The sequence below is a fragment of the Clinocottus analis genome, unplaced genomic scaffold (assembly GCF_023055335.1).
Source record: "Clinocottus analis isolate CAN_PGR_092001 unplaced genomic scaffold, fCliAna1.0.p SCAF_3, whole genome shotgun sequence".
Classification (NCBI taxonomy): domain Eukaryota; kingdom Metazoa; phylum Chordata; class Actinopteri; order Perciformes; family Cottidae; genus Clinocottus; species Clinocottus analis.
In genome coordinates this window covers 7,829,431-7,838,942 of record NW_027176042.1, presented here as the reverse complement: position 1 = coordinate 7,838,942, position 9,512 = coordinate 7,829,431, and positions in this window count along the sequence as shown.

Below are 9,512 nucleotides of genomic sequence, written 5' to 3'. Positions count from 1 at the left end.
AGGAAGTAGAATCCATCCATCATTCAGTTTTCTTCCATTTGGTACTCTCCCAAAGGCCTTAAGAGACACCGAAAAGGCGATATACTCCCCCTGTGCATATTTCACATCATAACTATTCACAAGCGGAAACCAACTGGTTTTCTGTTGACCCCGATCGACCTCAGTCTGTCTTAAGCAACTGTGAGCTTCATTTGAGTTTCTTTTTAGTGAAATGCTCTGAGGCAATGTCAGCTTCTTCTTGGAAACTATAATGCAGTGTATATGTCAAGGGCTTTTATTGTGAAAGGAAAGAACAGAAGAAGTGGATCTGGTCTGCGATTCCTTTGTCACAATCAAAAGTGTTATTGATTGGTCCCTCTATTCGCAGTGCGGATTTTTTGTGAAAGAATTCATGATGAAAACTGTTCAAAAGAAGATATTGACAAAACACACACACACACACACACACACACACACACACACACAAACACAGCTTGTGTGAAGTCCTTCAGACTTTGACTAGCTATAACCAATTAATTCTAACTCCAAGAGGAAAAGGTAGTTTTTCGTGTTCTTTTTTTATCTTTTGAATTGAGTGCTTTCACTGAGTATTTATTGGATGCATTCTGCTCTTAATGTTGTATTTAAATGCCCTTTGTTGTGTTTGAAGCAGGCAGGTGGACCCAAATGCGAAAACACCAACAGGCGGGAGACATGAATTTAAGAATAAACTCATTATTTTTTACTTGTATTAAACCCGGGAAAATAAGACAGACAGAACAGAAGAAGCAACAATTCGGCTTCAACACTGGGAACGACGTCAAACGAAGTGACAAAGCACTCAAAGAGCAGATATAAATACACGAGGAGCTAATCACAGCTGAGGCACAGCTGGAGCGGGCAGGGAACTGGAATGAAGAGGGAAGCTTTACAATTGGGTAACATAAGCGACACACAAAATGTAAAAAGTATTAGTACATCAAACACAGCGGAAAAACCTGACAGAAAACTGTAACGCCAGCACAAGTAACGCAATGCTACGAAAACGCAACTGCAAGTATAGATGTAATACAAACAGTGCAGGCGTTTCAGGGTGGACACAACCTAAGCCTTATAAACAATTGAACCCACCACAGAACCCAAAGGAACCTGGAACGGGTGATAACTGTCGACCACAACATTTGTGAAAATAATTTTTTTATCAGTACAGATGTTTTTTGACAAAATGTAACACGTGAATATAATTAACTTTGTTTTATTTTGACAGCTCCCCTTCTATAACATCTCCCCAACTCTTTATTTAGTACAATTAAAAGTGTGGAGACGTTCTATGAGGCATGTTATAAATGTGGCCACAATATAGGAACGCAGATTGTATGTGTTGCATACATTCAGGTGTATACAGCGCTCGAATGAGGTGGTTTGTCCTCGACTGAATTGCTGGCAGTTCAGAAGCTAATAAATCAACCCCGCGCTCACTCCCACCTCATCAGTGGCCCTCGGAGCCTGACAGTAAACACACCAGGGCATCCTTTAGCTGTCTGCACCCGGCTTTCACTTCCCATGTCATTATCCAACCTTTCCTTCTCATACAGTGCCTCGTAGGATGTCTGTAAGTAGGGCGACAGTGGCCCAGTGGTAGAGCGGGGTCGTCCCATGAAGGGTCGGCTGTTCAATCCCTGGCTCTGTTAGTTTATGTTGTTGTGTCCTTGGGCAAGACCCTCAACCCTGCGTGTGATTTGTCCGCGCAGGCTGTTCCTATGGTGTGTGAATGGGTACAAATGGTTAAATAGTACTGATGCACAGGTGGCACCTGTAGGGTTGAAGCTCTTTGAGGGTTTGGAAGATGAGAAAAGTACAAGTACAAGGAGACTAGACTCATAAAAGTACAAGTGCAGTCCAGTTACTCCTCGTTTTCCATACAAAATCCAGCAGCGTGTGTCAATTTCCACCGGTTACGTGCAAAAAGTCTTTTCAAACTACATTTTAAATAAACTGTAAATAAAAATGTACTGACGTGCAAATTAAAAGATAGTCCTATCATCTGTAAATCATATGCTTCAGCAGTCTTCATGTTTGCAGAACCAGAAATCGTTCTTCATATCTGTGACAGCTGGCTTTCAGAGCACGTTTGGAGCTGCCTGTCGGTGAAATGACCTTTCCCACGAGCATTGCACGTTTGGTCTTTAGCTTTGAAGCCGTCAGTGTTGTGTTAGCTAGCGAGGCTAGCGGTAGCCCTCACTCCACACACTGGGCTCTGCCTCGTTACCTCCGTCCACAAAGCCCTACTTCCGTGAAGTCAGGATTATACTTGCACAAACATTGAGACACACCCTTCCGATCTAATGCATGATGTGGTGCCTAATTTGGCTGTCTTCGCCTCTGCCCGTTTTGCCCGCAAGGTTCTCAGTCAGCAGAACAAGCTCTTCATGTATCGCCTGCTATTTCTTATCCAAGTGCACATCGCTTGTTGATATTAAAACCCTTCTCGTCGTCCCCATGAGTCTGAGAGCCTCGCATTGGCACTCCAGGCTGCTTCTTTTTTCACTGAGGAAGGGATTTGTTTTCTCTTTGTCCGATAATGATGTGGCAAAATAAAATAAGGTCACAAGGGTGATTTTTTATCTCCTGTACTCTACAATCATTTTTGGTTTGATAGATGGTGGTGGGAGAAAATTGAAACGTTGCATCAAATGCCCACCCCTCATGTACTCACTGTACTTCTGCATCTCATTTGGGAGGCCAGTCCAATTACTTAACAGTAACCCTTCCCAGAAAACTGTTGCAGAATTCTTGCAATTATCCTTTTATAGCCCGAAACCAAAGTCGTCCTCAATCCTATTTGTTGATAACCCCAGCCTGTGCTAGCTTAAGAAACATGAACCGAAACCTGGGAAATAGAAGTGGCCAATCTCTCCAATAAATACAATGCCATTATATCAGACTGTAATGAAATCGACTGGCACGGGCTACTCTGTCTCATCTGCAGTCATTGCTAGCACTCTGGAGATGGACTCCCTGTGCGCGTTCACTGTGTTGAGTGTTTTATCAGCAAACAATGATTCAATGTTTTGTGGTCTACCACAAGCTGTGCTTCTCACACATCAAGTGGAGTGCTATTAGAGGATACTTTGGGTGAGGGAGGGTGTGGGGGCCTCGGGACGAAGTCTCTTTGCACTGCAGGAACCATGCGGATGGAGCCATCCGATAGTCAGGCCAAGTCTGTATTCAAAGCTCAGTGAGGTTCAGGGGCCGTGTGACAGCGGCAGTGTTTGCCAATAGGGCGATGGGGATGAAGGGGGGCACAGCAAAACAAACGCGCCACTTTAGTCCGGTGGAAAAGTTTGAGAGCCGGTCGCGTTGGCCAAAGTCCGCCGCTCTTTTCTGAAAACAGGGAGAAAGACGCTCTCTCTGAACAGCCATACCGTATTGCTGTGTAGTACACATTTCATCTCACAGTTTGTGATCTCAAATATCTGCGAGCTCCAAATTTGACTTCTGACATGTGCATTTGAGCATGATGGAATAAATCAAAGTGCAGCCAAGTCTTTTGATGTCACATTTAGACAGCAGTACAATATGTGTGTGGAGCAATCTTTTGTGTCTGCAGCTGCCATATTATTTGACCTTGAAAACTCTTTTGTGAAGGAGACAATTGACCAGATTGAGCCGAGACACAGTTTCATTCCCCATATTGACTCACAGATGAACTGTTTAGTTTTCCATCCAAACGCTCCCACATAATATTCAATATTTGAGTAGATCGACATGCAAGAAAGCTGGATTTCTACAGGATTGCGTATTCTGTTAGTTTCTCATCCAGCATGAATATTATACACTGCAATATATTTAGATTTCCCGTTGCGTTAGGAATAGAAAGGCAGTTTTAGCTCTGCTGCTGACTTGGCAAGCACATCATATTTTACATTATGATGTATGTCAAGGGGGAAGCACGTCACATTGAGAAAGTCGGCAGAATTTTGTACATAAAACAAGGACAGACTTTTTGATTCTGAAAACAACAGCTCAACCCCAGCATGCATTTAAAATCGACTTGATGGGCCAGCGAAGAGGAGAGAAATGAACGAGGTGGAGGTCTTTCAAATATCTTGGAGAGTGTTTAAGTACATATGTATTCACTGCAAGCTTTGCATCATCTCTGTGTATATTATTAATGCTGTTTGACGATAATTTGCCTTCCAGGTGAAAGTACACTCACAGAACTATAAACTCAGAAGGGCAGAAAGTGGTGTGAGCAAAAGTTTTTTAAGGGTCGAACACTATCCTCTTCTTCCCGTCAAAACCTGCCACCATCATATTCACACACTGTTTTTAAACTGCAATTCGCTCCTGGCTATTTATTTTTCTCCAACATTTTCCTGAAAATGTGCTGACATCAGGATACCAAACCCGTTTTTTTCCCTTATATACACAATACATGACAAATTCTGTTTTGATAAAAAAATGAACACTTGTGTTTATGCCATAACACTTACAAATTAACTTAACAGTATAATTAGCACCTATAACTTATCCCCCGAAGTTTAACAGGTCTATTAACACTTAAAGAATAATGAGATGGAAATACGTTATAAAATATGCTATGATAATTTGATTTATATACATATGAAAAAAATGTCATTTTTTATTATTAATTATATTTACAAATGGAGTAATTGTTATAATTAGATTTAGTAGACTTTTTTTTAAATACATTTGTATAAACTTCCTCACTCTCATCACAACTGAGTATTTCCATGTGATGAGGAAGACCACGGCATGAGACTGAAGAAACCCAACTCGTAGATCTTGAGTTAAGGTTTGTGCTCAGCCATGCTTATCGTGTCCTGTCTGTCGGCCTTCCAGTCATGTCCAGACTGAAATATCTCAACAACTTTTTGATAGATTGCCATAAAAATTGTGTCCAGACACTAATGTTCGGGTTCTCACTTATCCTGTGAAATACCGCCATATATCTACTGCATGAATCAGCACGGACATTGACACATTGTAAGCGTGTAGGCATCCTAGGATTAGCAGTCTCATAAGTTTAACACACTGAGATTCGACAATATATTATTTTAATAGAGTTTCAGCTATGCTACGCTACTTTGCCATCAACCATTCAGAATTGCTGACGCAGCAGGTAGGACGAATTATCCTTTTTGAGCAAAACGTTGATGAACCCGTAAAATGTCCTTACATATGGTTACAACCGCGTTGTAAATAATGTATTATGTGTCTCTATACTTCTTACAAATGCTAAAGAGGAGGTTTTAGTAGAGTGTCACCTGACTACACTGATAAACCAGAATAGGTCACTAGCCAGGTGTGTTGTGACTGCTTCTCTCTCTCAATCACTCACTCACTCACTCACACACACACACACACACACACACACACACACACACACACACACACACATACAAAGCTCTTCTACAGTGTTAATAATTCATCAGAGCTACATGTCTGAGGCTGTTGGCATCTATGTGACCACGACGGTGCAGATCAGGTAGCCCTGGGCAAGAGAATCCAGTGTCAGTGCATCCGGAGCTGCTGCTGGAGAGTGCTTCACATACAATACACCACTCCGCTCAGCCCCCGCAGAAATCAACCTGAGATTCAGGAGCTCTCCCCTTGAATCCCATGACCCCCTTCCGCTGAAGGCAGTAAATCTATGAGACGGCAGACGGATTGACAGCAATTGAATAATCCCCAGTATTTATGAGTGCAGTGGAGGACCTCCAAAGTAGTGGCTTATAATGAAAGATGATGCTGATGTTGTGTGAAAACACTGAGTGGAAGAGATGTGACTGCTTTCAAAGTAATTTAATTGTGTGGAATCAAAATGCATATAGTGCTGTATGAAGGAGGAGGCTTGGCTCCCACTGGTATGGGGCTGTCAATTCAATAATGTGTCCTTCCTGGTGCAGAATTGTATTCAATTCAGCAGAGGTTAAAACCCGATGATATGACTAGGCAATTCTCCCGCAAAGATCTTATTGCTCCTGACAGTCTGGAAAGATGGCCTCTAACTGACATACAACAAAACAATGAAAGGAATAAATGCCTGCTGCTCTGTCGACTCAGTAGAGATACAAACATTGATGATGTGCGTCAAGTCCGTTTCAATTGGAGGGGAAAAACAACGAATTACCTTATTTTTTTCAAAACTAAACCAAAAAAGGAAGATAAACATTTTCATGACATGACACACTTCTCATACATTCCAGTCAGACATGAATTGTGAACACAAACACATGCATCAGTCGATGGAACGATATACATTTCGATGCTGGAACATCCAGATCCGACGTCTAGGAAAACACAGCATGCCCGGAATGTAAAATCAATCGCAACCTTCATTAGAGTCGACCAAAGATCTCTATCGACACATACAAATGTAGTGAAAGTGAAATGGATATATCCAACAGCAACACATTATTTGTGTGTGTGTGTGCGTGTGTGTGTGTGTGTGTGAGAGTGAGTGGGTGTGTTAACCTCAGACAACATGCCAACAGTGGAGACTGCTCTCTCTAACTAATGAGATTAGTTGACAGCATTTGTGCAACAGGATCGTCTCGGTAGCAATGCACTCTTCACCAACTCCACATTATGGTCAGATTTCCTGTTGCAGTATTGTAACGTGAAATCTATTCGCTTTGCAGTGACAATAAATTAATTTTACGAGAGAAAACTTAAGCTCATTAGATCTTTGAATTGATGATTACTCACCAGCTCATGTTGTGGACAAAACCGTTAGATTCTGAAGTGCAAGATGCTTCATATAAAGTTAGCTGGTTGTTTTCTATATATTCTCTCACCAATGCCTTCCGGCTTATAAATCTGTCATATTAAAGTGGTTTGCGGTGGCGGATGGGTTGTGAGTGCCGGGGGCGGTGGCGATAGAGGGGGGATGCAGTTGGCACCAAAGTGTGTGTGTGTGTGGGCATGTGAACTTGGCAGAGACATGAGATGAGAAAATATACTCACGGATTCTATTGTCTCCTGGAGATTGTACATCGTGGTTCAGCTTGGGTGGTGTGGTTCTAAGCTCTGCGATGCATTTACCGTCCAAAGGGAGGATTAGTGAAGGAACACGCAACAGGATTTGTCTTTTTCTCCGGGTTGGCTCGGTTTTCAAATCTCGTTCTACAGAGGCTCAAGTTAGGGTTCAAACTAATATTCTGAAAAATTGTTATGTCAATGGGAGTCTTTCAGAGGTGTAACTGAAGTGAAATGACGGATATGATTAAATTATTCAGAGGGAGCATTGCATTCTGGAGATGGCTGACAAAACATGACCAGTCCGTGACCTTGTAAATTATTCATTTGGAATTGTGAGCTCGCCTTGATGGCGATACTGATCCTTGATGATCTGTAGGTGGTAAAACGATGTTTTACAAACACTTTATTGTGAAATAAATTAATAATGTAAAAAAAAAAAAAGCACATGGACAAATTGTGTCAGACTGTTCTAATTACCTGGTGAAATATTTATTGACATTAGCATTCTTACAAATATCAAATTAAAATGATTTTTTTCTCATAATAGCATAAATACATGTTGTTTCATGCCACTGCCTAGTCAGATTTGAGCCAATTACATGCCTCCAGCATTTGCTAAACTAGCAAGCTCGAACAAATGCTGGAAACAATAGCGAGAACAACAATGTCAAACACATTAACATCAAATCAAGCCGATAGAGGCTGTTGTAAATAAGCACAGTATGCAGACACAGAAATGTCTTCTTTTAATCAACAAGGCTACATGTCTCAATCGGCACACTAATAGGACGCTGTGAAGACTAAGTGTTAACAGCCGCAGGTAGCTAGCTACGTACGACGACGTAGCTTGTTAGCCAGCTAGGTGAGTAGCATTGTTAAGAACAGGGGGCGTGTTACTACATACCCTGTTTGACGTGGCTGTCGCTCTAGTTTACAGGAGTACAATTTCACAATTCAATTCCTATTTTTTTTCTACATTAAAAAATGGTGACATGATTATTTCTTTCACACTTTGGGGCTCCATTTAGGGTTTCTTTTTTAAAAATGTACATGATAACGAGCAGAAGCAATAAAATCCATGAAAATCCATTTTGATGAAGTCAATTAAATTCAATTTCATGGATGTATTATGTTTAAATACAGAAGGAATTTAAGATGCTGCAACACAAGTCGATGGGGCACTTGGGTCTATTGACTCCATCACGTTTCAGCCACTGTTTGAATTGCGTGCAAGCTGCACTGAGTTGCGTTTGGAGTCTCCACGAGCAACCTTTAGAGGGAAGGATTAATAGGAGTGGGGGTCTGCTGATGCATGCTCTTGCTCCTTCGGGTCTCCATAATTCACATTGTCAGCTGAAGAGCCGGTGCCGAGCACCAACCCGGAGCTGTCTCTCATCATCACACACAGTCAAGAGCCTGTCAGAACAGATGAAGCCACCGGCTCAGTACTGTCGAGGAACATTGAGCCGTATTTCACGTTCTCCTGCCCCGACAGGCCTCACTAAATCCAGGTCCTGCCATGAAACTCCGGAGTCTGATCAAGGAAGCCCCCGTGTCAAAACCACACACGAGTCCCCGTGTCACGAACTAGATTAGTAATGATCGACTCGCCCTGCAACCCCTCGACATGGTATTGGCACCAACGATTTGTATGTCTCCTTCCGCGGTGGTTTAGCGTGTGCCTGTGCATGAATTCTCGTGATGTTAAATATAAAACCAATATGTTTTCAATTAATGGCCAACTCCGAATGAAGCAGATGTGCGTGACATATGAGTGACTTTTTTCTTTTCTTTTCTCGCGCAAACTGTACCTCAGCAATCTCAAAATTAAACTCTGGGGGATTGTTGGGGATGAAATTAGTGTAATGATACACAACATGCTGCTTGCAGCAGCATATGAGCCGTGGGAGTCCATCCGACATTGTGTAGCTGGATCTCAACTATTATCAGCAGCTGCTGCCTGATATTTGTGCTGATATACACATCTTGGCAGATACATGCGAGAGCTGCAAAGCCCCCCATGTCCCTCATACTGCGGAAAAATCCTCAGAGTATATTCAATCCGATAGTTTCGACTCCATCAGCATACCGAATCCACATCTGTGTTTGAGTGGCTTAATTAAGCCGTAATTATGGAGTGGGGGTGCTACACCCAGCAGAGGGATTCATGGTGCCCAGTGTCAGACCTCATTTATACCACTATCGGCTCCATGATTGGCACCTCAGTCTTTAGGAAACCTCGGGGCGACATGAGCACCGGGAACAGACTGAAGAAATTATGTTTCACAGCGAGACTGCAGACCGCAAAGATGTACAAACTGGGAAATTACAGGAAGCTACAACAAGAGTAATACTGTTAATTTCCCAGGAATACATGTATCATTGCAGACAGATGTATTGTTAAAGAATATATAAATGAAATTACTCTCTTGTAGACACGCGTTGATTTAACATAACGGCAGTTTAGGAATGTTAATCACCACGCCATCCATTGCTTTAGCATGCTGCTAATATAAATGTATAAT